This window comes from Gouania willdenowi, chromosome 3 (genome assembly GCF_900634775.1).
Source record: "Gouania willdenowi chromosome 3, fGouWil2.1, whole genome shotgun sequence".
Taxonomy (NCBI): domain Eukaryota; kingdom Metazoa; phylum Chordata; class Actinopteri; order Blenniiformes; family Gobiesocidae; genus Gouania; species Gouania willdenowi.
Window position 1 is genome coordinate 14,821,054 of NC_041046.1, and position 12,296 is coordinate 14,833,349.

Here is a 12,296-nt window from a genome sequence, read left to right on the forward strand (position 1 = left end):
TCAGTACTTTTTCTCTCCTGTCAGCCTTTTAAAATTTCTATCATTTTCTGTTGATCTTCACACAGATTGTCCCAGTTCTACCCATAGGCGGAGTTTGAGATTCTTGCCGGCGGGCAGCAAAAATATTAATAATAATAATAATAATAATAATAATAATAATAATAATATATGGAATATCTTGCTTCACAAATAAGGAATGAAAACAAATGTTTACCTGCCAAAATAAATCCCAAATGCAGCTTGAAATGTTCAGCACACTCTTGTAAATTAAATAATGAGAGAGTAAAGTTGTTCAAATTAAGCAGTGATATTATGTATTATGTTCTACATGATATATCATACAACACTCGATACATGTGGTTTAATATGGGAGATACACTTTAACATGGAGGGATAAACTTGCTATCAGTTGTAAATCACTAAGTTACGTAAACACAGGTATTAGAGAAGAAAAGGATCCATATGGATTAAAAGCATTTAAAAGTCCAACAACATAGAGTATGGCATTTAAAGTCTCTAACAACGTAATTCCACCTTTGCTAATTGTCTACGTGCTTCCGTGGCCGTTGGATGCTGATTTTGTCGCGGGGATGCGCACGAGTAGATTATCACAACAACCGCTCAATCTACCGCTTTATATCCAGACAAACTTGCACTGAGCACATTGTTTGCTCGTTCTCTGTTCCAGCCGCTAGTTTTCTCGGTGTATCACTACAAACAACAGACTTATGGGTCTACAGATCACCCGCGATGTCTGCCATGTTGTAAACAAACAAAGATCTGAGCTGCTACGGGAAGCAGGAGGGTCAAATGTCATCAACTGCTGGTCCTTTAAAACTTTTTTATTTAGTTTTTTTTTTTGTAAACCTATGAATTTTATATTGCCATTTTTATCATTTCCTAGTCACTGTGTTTTTGGCACTTAAAGAGGAGTATCGTGTTTTTTTCAGGCACATAGTACCATTCTATAGCATACTCAAATAACTATGCTACCCATTTTTTTGGAAAATGCAGAAAATATTAAGAAAAAAACATTTAAAATAAATTTCCCTCTGTAGCACATGAATCATGATGCTTCGATTTTGCCTCTGTCTCTTTAAGAAACTCCAAGCTTGCCTGACATGCCCATGAACACTCATCCTTCAGTACTCATACAAACATGCATGGATGTTGTTTACTGTGTTTTGACGTAGAGCTGGAAGCGGGGGAGGGGTACGCGTTTAATTTAAAGTTTTTATTTTATTTAAATTTTTTATTTTAATGCATACATCAATGAGACAACATAAGCCATGGGTTTCTTACAAAAGTATTTAAAAAAGGTAACTGAAAAGCTAAATCTGCGGAGGCGGGAGTTGTGGGCTTAACTAAGGGGGAGGGGTTCTGCTGTGGCGCGGTGGGCGGTAACTCGACTGGTGACAAAAGGTCTGAGGTGTCTCTAGGAGGTGGGGGCGTTCCTAGGAGGACTCAGGCATATTTACACCTAAAATGGCTGCATCACAGTTTTTAAAGATTTCTCAAACATACATGAATGAGCCAAGGCAACACTCTTGGTATGTTTTTAATGAGGGAATGACATAGTAACATGATATAAATCTTGAAAAAGTTGATTTTACATAATACCGTTTTTTAACATATGTGTATATTATGTAATACAAAATTACATAATGTAATTAGTTATCATCATCTATGCATGCTCATTATGCATTAATCAATATATTAGTATAATGTAATAAAGTCTTTCATAATCATTTACTAATGGTATTAAGTAAGGTGTTACGGAACATATAGCAACCGGACAAAAACTTGTACAAATGTATCGGAGGGCCTTGTAAGCATTACTTATTTAATCATGAGTCAATGCTTTTTGGAGCCTCCACTTCTTAAGGCTCAAACATACTCGGCAGAGTCCGCCAGGCCAATTAAATGCAAAACTCAGATTTTAACGGCCGCGTGGACTCCTCCGCGTAGTTGGTGTCACACAAAACACTGCTCGGCATTGTATCAATGCTGCAATGCGCCCAAGTATGTAAGCTTTGAGGAGAACGGACAGTCTGTGCAGAGTCCGTTGTGCATCTCTCAAACTACCTCACAGGTAAAACAACACTGCGGGTTAATATGGAATATATTGTATACGTTTAAGGTCATATATGTAAAGCTACATACACAAAATGTGTTCTCTATTTAACCCCTCCCTGAGGAGCAGTGGGCAGCCACGGTGTAGCACCCATGGAGCAGTTAGGGTTAATATAAGGGACTGATCAACATCCCACAGTGATGGACCAGGGAGATTAGAACCAGTGAGTCTACGATTACAAGCCTGCTTCCTTAACCGCTAGTAACTTTATCCACAGATAATATCTTTACATCCAGTATATAGATAAACCAGTATGTAGATATCCAAAGTGCAGTGTGATTGCTCACAATCAGTTCCATTTTTAGTAGCCGTTATATCTCCTCATATCGCCTTTGACATTATCTGACATGTTTGCGATGCAGCGGTTGGACAAAACAATGGACTATCGTCTTAAATGAACTACTCCCTTGGGTAGAATAGTGCGCATGACAAGAAAGCGACAGCTCTGGTCACTGTTTAAAGCAGCTGAAACAGCTGACTGACTCCACTGCTGATGCAATAAAAACACATTGTGGAGCAGCGTTTGTAGGACTCACAATCGTAATAGCTTTATAAATACTGTAAATACTGTAATGTACAGTTTTTTGGCTGAAAACAAAATCAAGAGTGTGTGGATAGCAAAAGAAAATCCCTATAGCGACAAGCGGTGGCAGGAAGTCAGCGTCTACAGACACGCCCACTCATGCACATGCATGAAGAACAGCCTGTTTTTAGTGTCGTGAAAGTGAATTTTTGGAGGGCTAAAACTGAATAACAGGCGAGTTTGGGAAAATGAACCTCAAATACTATGTTGTTGGGGTTCTTAGAACAAATGGAGGTGAGTCAAATATAGCATAATACTGGACCTTTAACTAATGTTAATTAAGGGACCCTTAAGTGACACCAATTGTTTTTTGTTATTTTTGGGGAAAATAAAACAGCAGTGAATGTTGTTGAATGCAGCTGAGTAAATTAACTCAGACTCCTTACCTTAATTAGCATAATGTTGAGCCTGTTGATCAGCTCTTTGTTCATCTGTATATAATGGTGGTTTGGTTGGTTTGTCTTGATTTTATTAAATGCAAACCTAAACTTAGTTAATGAAACACCACAGTGTTACTCATTTGTACTACATTTCTACTACTATATAAACATGTTGCATTTTTTTTTTATTTGTAATTATGATGATGGAAATTATGTTGGATATTTTTAATTACTTTCAATATTTCAATACTGCAGGTAGTTCCATACTTTTCTTAAAGTATTATTTTATATGTATTTGAGTAGTTTTGAATGAAGACTCTGTACTTTGTCCACCTGTATATAGTATAAGGGTGGAGCATTATAGCATTGTGAAACAGGACTTACTGAGGGAATGTAAGCTGGAGCCGGTCCAAATGTTGAGTGGTGGAACACTGAATGGCAGTAATGATGGCTTTATGATAATTTCCTACAAGAGAAGTAGATACGAGCATGAGGGCAGCATATGTGCCCTGATTATGAAAGAGCTTTACCTGTGCTTGCATAACTGAAACCTGGTGATCTCTCAATATAATCATTGTATTTAGTCCAATCAGCACTAGTCACATGGCAATGAAAGGGAAATAAGAAAATTCACACTCATTGTTTTTTAATAGTCGGTCTCGGAGAGAAAGTTAGTCTCAATCTTTCGTTATTGGTGAAATAAAATGCAAGGTAGAGAAGAGTGGTGGAAACAAAAGGTGCAGAAAGGATAAACGGCTTTCTACTGACAATCCATTTACTCCCAAACACACCTTGGGTTATTGAGAACGATAACAATGCAGCAAAGGCCTTTTGTATTGCTGAGCGCAGACACATGTTTCTTCTTGCTTGACATAATTGCCATTCTTCCTCTATTTTCTATCCGGGCAACATCAATCTCTGTTGCTGGTCTGTCAGAACTGTCGTAGGCGGAGAGCAGAGTCAGGATCCTCGTATCAGGGCTTTGTGAAGTGCAGGAGCTCAGCACAAGATATGGCTGAGGATGAGAGATCACACGACTGGATCAGCCAAAACACTGTGTCCTCCTCTTCACATTGGGTGTCACTGCAAAGACTTAGTGGAAAGCTTTGACTGCAGCACCAAAAGCACTATATTTGCTGACAGAAACACATGGTATAATCTAGGGCTGCACAATTAATCAACTTTCCACGATTTTTGGTTGCCACAATTAAATTATCCCAATGGTCAGAAATATTTACAATTCAAATGTGGGTTCTGCTGCATATCAAGCAGGCAGCTTTGAGTTATTTGGTAAATTGATGAGAGCTGTGAGCTGTAATTGTTTCCAATGACTCTGTAATACTGTATTATTACCCTTGGTACATTTTACATTTTTGGGTTAATTTCATTTTTTGTTTTGGTATATTTTGTATTTAAATCTTCTTTTTGCACTCTAAACTGTTCATTTTTTATTTTTATTTTTTTAAAGTTGTGCAAAATCAATACAGATTTTTCCTCTAACACGATTAAAATGGTGACTACAATATTGATTAAAAAAAAATTGTGATTATTATTTTGGCCATAATTGTGCAGCCCTAGCATATTCTGATGTTTAAAAAAAAAAAAAAAAAAAAAATGCATCAATAACACTAAAACATGTAAATGGAAAGAAAAGCAGCAGGGCATGAGATGGCATATTAGACTTGATGATAACATGATAATATCTGTAATATTTGTACACCGTGGAATGCTTTTGAAGGGGAAAAAAAACAGATTGGATCAACAAGTATATCGTTCCTGTTGGAGCAAAACTAGCAAACACACACACACACACACACAAAATGAATTCTTGTACTCTGTGAACACAGACTAATCACTGTTTCAATTTTTCCACAACTTTGGGATGAAAGAGATTGTTTTGAGGTGAGAAGCAATATTTCACTGGGTGAAATAGGTGCAGGCAATCTGCCTTTGGAGTGGAGAAGGCAGCAGTGTTTTATAATGGAAGAAATTCAATGTGACATGTCGAGAATGAATTGCTCAGTCAACCAGAAATATCCCTTGTTCTAATGGCTTGGGACATTCAGTGGCGTGTTCTCTTCTCCCCCCTTTCTCTCTATTTGCCCCCCCTTACCCGAACATTTCCCTCTATCCCTCCTTTCATTCTCTCTTCCTGTCTGTATAAACAAAACACACAGTCAGGATATGAAGAGCTTTTTTTTTTTTTTTTTTTTTTTTTGAGAATATGAAGAGCTTCTAATTGCCTAAAATGCAATAAAATATAGATATTCAACTCTTAGACTTGAACAGCAAATGAAGATAAAACAGATTGGGAAAACAACTTTAAATCACTGACATAAAGTAAATGAAGTTTTAATTGCAGCTGCGAACATTTTGTTTTTTTCCAACAGTGCAGGTGAATAGAATTAGTTCATATGTAATGTAGTTAATCTGGGATACATTCTCTCTAGCTTACATTGTTTGTCTTTGCACTAGTTTTGTTTATTATTAAAGCTGATACCTAAAGTTTCTGAGAAATCTATGTTTATGTATGATTCTTTTGAAATGCAAAAAAAAAACACCGACCTAGTCTTTTACTATGGTCTACTGCCAGTGGTCATTCATATACATAATGTATATAAGTCCCTCCTTCGTCATATAGACCCTATACAAATAGAAACGATCGCCGAGTGCCCCCAGCCAATAGGCTTCGACTGAGACTGTCAATCAAAGTGAATGTGGAACTGTGCACGGAAACAAGGCCGTGCGTCACAACAGCAAACAGGTAAATATGATTGCAGAAACGTAGAGGCGTGGCCTCTGGTAGACTGGGAGAGGAAGTGGAGCTGTTGAGGGCGGGACATTGAGACGTCCTCTCAGAAACTCCGGATAGCAGCTTTGAGTGAAACAGTTTTTGGTACACGTTAAAAATACAACGTTTCCAATATTTCATGGACTCAATGAGAGAAATCGTAAATTCTGAAGTTTATTTGCAACCTTAGATTGTAAACAATAGAAAACTACAATAATGACTTATTCTGCATCCAGGCTATAGGCCATATACACACATTTAACAACCAAAAAAAACATGATTTTTCTGAATTCTGATAAGATGCCCTGTGGATCAGACATGATAGAAGTTTCCCATCTCTGCACTACAGTGTACATGGCTGTATTCTCATTTTATAATCCTCTAAAAAAATATATCAGATTGTAATTATAAAAGAAACCTCAAGTGGATGTACTATGGTATACAGTATTATACATACACTTATTATTTTCAAGCCAATCATGAATTTAATGCCTAAATAGTTTGTGCAATTTTTTTAAAATTTTTTTTTAAAAAAAGGTTAATTTATCTTTTTATTTTTTAAATGTTGGGCAAAATAAAGAAACATCAACAAGCATCAACACCCTCCATTATAATGCCACAATTTAAAAAAATACAATGTTTACTCACTTTGCTTCTTTCCCAACTCTAGGTGATTGGATTTGATTGATTTGATTTGATTTGATCCCCAGAGTTTATTCATAGTGATTATTACAAAAGTAAAGAGTATGGGAATTTAAATTGAGTTTGACTATTTAATCAGGATTTCTACTTTTAAAACTGTGATTGTATCAGTTTGGAAACAATCATTGAAAACTAGCTAAACATCTTCACACAGCACCAACATGTTTTTAACTGTCATACACACACGCTCGCACAAAAACACATACAGCAATTCACTGTAATATTCTCAGAAACAATAAAAAAAAAAAAATAAAAAAAAATTGTTGCAGTAAACATCAGAAAGTAACAAGATATCCTTACTCATCAAATATTTGTCAATTGCAGATATTTGAAATATGTGCATTTCATGATATTTGTTACTGAATTAATTGAAGTGATTATGGATTTAATAAGATTCAGGAGAAAGAAAACAAGTCTCCAGTTGTTGATATTCAGTGGGGCTGAATTACTGTAAATATTGAACAGGTGTGTTGACCTGATACCTTTACTTGAGCATCTGTTGCTGAGCATTGTTACACTGTATTTCCAAAGGATTCCTCCTGCACTGGTAAAGATAAATCCTAAATCGCTGGTATATTAATGCCTCGGCAGGAGCAGCTTTTTGAATTTATGTTGTAGCTGTTGTTGTCATGTTTTCAACAATTGCTTGTGTCAAAAAAATGTTTATTGTGGTTTCTTGAATTGTTATCTTCTGAAATTTAAATGAAGTCAGTTGTGTTTTGGGGATCATGTTGCTGCTTTTCCTGTGAAGTTGGTAAAGTGGGGTGGCGTTCCCCGGGTCACTGCTGTGTTATATGTACGCTCGCCCTAGTGCTGTACAGAATACATATTCTCTCCTCAGTGGAGATAGGCGAGGCATTGTCATGTATCTCTTCAGGTTATTGGTTTTTTGAGTGTATACGCTCTGCGATTGGCACTCTAGATATTCATCCCATCCTCAAACATGTCTTACCTTACATGAAATATGATTTCTTGAAAAGAGTAATCATTGGTTGGAAAATTGCTTTGTGTTATAGAGGAGTGAAAATGATGAATTGGAGCGGGTAGGAAAAATGTTTCAGATGTCAGTTTCATCACTGGGCTGTTTTACACCAGCGCTCGGGTTCATTGTGTCAGATGTCTGATGGAAATATTGTCCGCTCATCATCAGCAGGTTTTTGTTGGAGCCGGCATTGCTCATAATCTCTTCTCAGGATCAGTGGCTCGCAGTCGCTGCATTGAAAGACCACGTGTGCTATTTTCTAAACAGCCACAGATTTGGAAAACGCCTGTCCTTGTTCTAACACATGAACCAGGAAAAACAAACAAACAGGCACCAAAAATATTGCAAAATAAAGACAAGTTATCAAGCTAATGATAAAAATCCTTGTAAATCCGTGTATCATTCGTTCTTTTCATTTTCAATTAAGAAACAAAAATAGAAACATAAAAAAAACAGATTGTTATTTCATTATTTGTTTAAAAATCTGATACCACCTGATGGGGTGGGGGGTCTGGGGGTTGGGGGTTGGATCGGTGGCGTGGTGCGCTGGGTCCTTGGCTCCTTGGGGCTTTCTCGGGTGTGTATGGGGGGGGCGATGGCTGCCTCTCGGCTTGGGATCTTGGGGGCGTTCGGGGGGCTGCTTGGCTGTGTGGGGGTCGCCGGGGGCCCCTAGATTGCCCGCTCTTGCTGCTGGCCTGACTGCTTCTTTGGGCCCGGGGGCGGCTCGTGGGTTTTGCAGTGGCGGTTCTTGGAAATACATTTGTCATGGATGCACTGGCCTTGGGCTGTGGGATAACACTCATACTGGGCTCAACCACAGACACGTTGTTCCCAAATACTTGTTTTATGGAATTTCCACTCACTTCTTCCTCTGTTCACAGCCACCACCATTATTCCTAAGCCGCACACTGGTCACCAAACTGGCTTGATAACACAACAATAAGCACAATATACACAACCACAATTTCACATCGCATCACTTGGAAAAAAAAAAAGAAGAAAAAAAAAAGAACATTACTGTTGACAGGTAGTCATGGTAACTCAGGATAAGTTAGAACATTACTGTTGACAGGTAGTCATGGTAACTCAGGATAAGTTAGAACATTACTATTGACAGGTAGTCATGGTAACTCAGGATAAGTTAGAACATTACTGTTGAAAGGTATCTTGGTAACTCACGGTAAGACATCAAAGTTTTATTGGAACTGTGAGCGCTTCACTGTAGTTACTTGACCCACAGTACTTTGGACCATCATCAGAGCACACAGAGGTATGTAGAAACTGCTAAATCAGCCTGATAGCACTGGTAATAGGTGTTTGATGAATGTGATGATGCATTTATTCTGTTGTTTACCTCGAAGATGTCTGGGGCGCCGTTTGTAAAGTTGGATAATGCCAAAATAAAGAGCAACTTTTTGCAATATTTAGCAAACCACATTTAAAAAATGTAAGTTAATTTTTCTGTTGCTTTTGACCAGATTTACAGCAATACTTGTAACATTTGGGATATTTTTTTCTCTTGTATAAATATTATGTAAATGTTAAATGTAAATATTAAATGTTAAATGTTAGATGTAAATGTTAAATGCTAGATGTAGATGTTACTACTAGATGCTAAATCTAAATGCTTAAATATAAATATAAATGTTAAATATAAATAATAAGTATAAATGTCACAGGTGAAACTAAATATTTAGCTATTTTGCAAATTCACAAGCGTTTGTTTTATGTTATGCTTTAATTTGCATAATTAGCTTCACCTGTGACATCTAGATTTAACATTTAGCAATTACATTTTACTCTTATATTCTGATTTAACATTTTGAGGTAACATTTAGATTTACCATTTAGAATTGACATTTATATTCAGATTTAACATTTAGCTTTAACATTTAGATTTAACATTTATAATCAGATTTAACATTTAGATTTAACATTTAGATTTAACATTTAGCTTTAACATTTAACCTTTAGATTCAGATTTAACATTGATATGTTTTTACAATAAAAGAAATTTCACGAATATTGCTGTAAATCTGGTCAAAAGTAACAAGAAGTTCATACATGTTTTTTAAATGTGGTTTGTTGCCAAATGTTGCAAAAAGTTTATTTCAGTATGCGTAACTTTACAATCGGCGCCCCATAGAGACGATTAATCTGAATGTGTCTTAAAATGAGTCCTTGAACTACCATGACCCTTAACAGATCAACATGCCGTCTAACGGGCTCAAAAACCTGATTTGCTTGCCCCCACATTTATGCAACATTTATTTTTGACAAAGAGTGCAAATTTATGTTGCCAGTCAGTACCCCAAATTTAGGTTTGTAGACTATTCTGCTTCTTTCTATAGATTATAATGATCTTTAATACAAAAAAAATCCTACAACCTTAATGATCAGTTACCCTAAGATTATTGTCGCATTGAGTTATAAAGTATTTGTATTTGATAGTTTTAGACAATTTGATGTCTAATGTCTTCCCCTCTCCCCATTTTTTCCTTCACAGCACCTAATACTGATTACCAAAGAAATGGAGATGAAGAAGTCAAGTCCCCTGTTTGTAGCGCAAGAGTTTGTGAGGCAATATTATAACCTCCTAAACAACGCTCCAGATGTTTTGCACGGGAGTAATTCTTCCTATGTTCATGGAGGACTTGATACAAATGGAAACCTGGCTGAACCTGTGAATGGACAAGCGGGAATCCATGAGAAGATCGTGTCACTCAGTGAATGCCACACAAAGATCAGGCACGTGGATGCCCATGCCATGCTGAATAATGGACTGGTTGTGCAGGTACTTGGAGAGCTGTCCAACAGTGGCCAACCAATGAGGAAGTTCATGCAGACGTTTGTTCTTGCTCCAGAAGGTTTGGATGCCAAAAAGTATGATATACACAACAACATCTTCTGCTATGTGGATGAAGTATTTGGTGACTCTGATGATGAGCTTGATGAAGAATCAAAGAATGATGTGGAGCCTGAACCAAAAACCCAACAGACACCCAAGCCCAGAGTAGGGTCCAAATCAAAGATGCAAAAGGCACCCCTGCCCCCCAGAGCCCAGCACAATCGCGACCGACGAAGCTTCCCTCCACAAAGACCTAGAACTGGTGGCAGAGATGGTGGACCTGGAGATACGGACAACAGCCGTATTGTTCGATACCCTGACAGTCACCAGCTATTTGTCAGAAATCTTCCACATGACACCGATGAGAGCGAGCTCAAAGAATTATTCATGGCATATGGAAATGTGGTGGAGCTGAGGATTAACACCAGGGGTAGAACGTTGCCCAAGTTTGCATTTGTGGTCTTTGACAACTCTGATCCTGTTCAAAATATCCTTCGGGATGAGCCCATACTGTTCCGAGGTGAGATGCGTCTGCATGTGGCGGAGAAGAAGACATGGGCAGTCCGTGAACATGAACGGAAAATGAGGCTCAACAATCGGGGACCCAGAGGTTCACAAGGCATCGTGGAAAGCGGAATGATGCATGAGCACGACGGTGGCAGAGATGGTGGACCTGGAGATACGGACAACAGACGTATTGTTCGATACCCTGACAGTCACCAGCTATTTGTCAGAAATCTTCCACATGACACCGATGAGAGCGAGCTCAAAGAATTATTCATGACATATGGAAATGTGGTGGAGCTGAGGATTAACACCAGGGGTAGAAAGTTGCCCAAGTTTGCATTTGTGGTCTTTGACAACTCTGATCCTGTTCAAAATATCCTTCAGGATGAGCCTATATGGTTCCGAGGTGAGGTGCGTCTGAATATGGAGAAGAAGAAGGCATGGGCAGTCCGTGAACGTGAACGTCACGAAATGAGTTGCAACAGCACCACTAAGAAGAGAATTGCCAAAAGAGTGGATGAAGTCTAATATGATCTTCAAATGTTCTTGTTAATTAAAAAAATCTCCAATAAAAAGCTAACCATGTAAAAAAAAAAAAAAATAAAAAATAAAAAATAAAAATCTGATACCAAAAAAAAAAAAAAAAATAGCAGTTTGTTTTTTGTGCTTTTGATTTTTTTCGTTCAAATCAAAAAAAGGAAATTAAAAAGTGGACCAAATCATTGTGTGAATTTAGCCAAGAAATCAAACTAACAAAAGGTACCTTAGTCATGGGCAAATCGTTATTTGTTATTTGTTTTTTTTGTTTTTTTTTATTGAAAATCGAAAGAATGAATGATACAAGCATTCATGTTTGTTCTTTGGTTTTTTCGTTTTAAAACCAAATCAAAATAACACATAAATGGTTTGGTTTTATATATATATATATATATAAAAGATTACATTTTTACAAGATTTAATTTTTGAAACAGAAAAACACTGCTTTTCTGATTTTTTTGTGTTTCTGTGTATATTTATATATATATATTTATTATATATTATAAATTAGAGCGAGAACTGAAGTCCACTGCACTTGGTTTCCCTCCCCAAGTCTCCTCACACAATAGGACTGTTTAGGATTTATTTCAGCAGTTTTCTGGTCCTGCTCATGTTTTCATGCAGTCTGTGGATGTTTGAGCTCGTAAAAAACTGCAACTTTTAATTAAAATTGACATGAAAATCCTATGATCATAATTGAACGCTGAACTGGAGAGCCATGTTACAGTTCTATGTACACTTCTACACAGTTAACAATTAATAAAATATGTTTCATATCAAGCTTTTCCACGTATTACCATTAAAAAAAATTGAAATCAAGGGTTACACTGAC

The 12,296-nt window shown here is 37.1% G+C and overlaps 1 pseudogene; it reads left to right on the forward strand.

Annotated features, from left to right (window-relative positions):
* Positions 1–8,775: 8,775 nt before the first annotated feature.
* On the forward strand, positions 8,776–11,455 carry LOC114459472 (ras GTPase-activating protein-binding protein 2 pseudogene; annotated as a pseudogene).
* Positions 11,456–12,296: the final 841 nt, after the last annotated feature.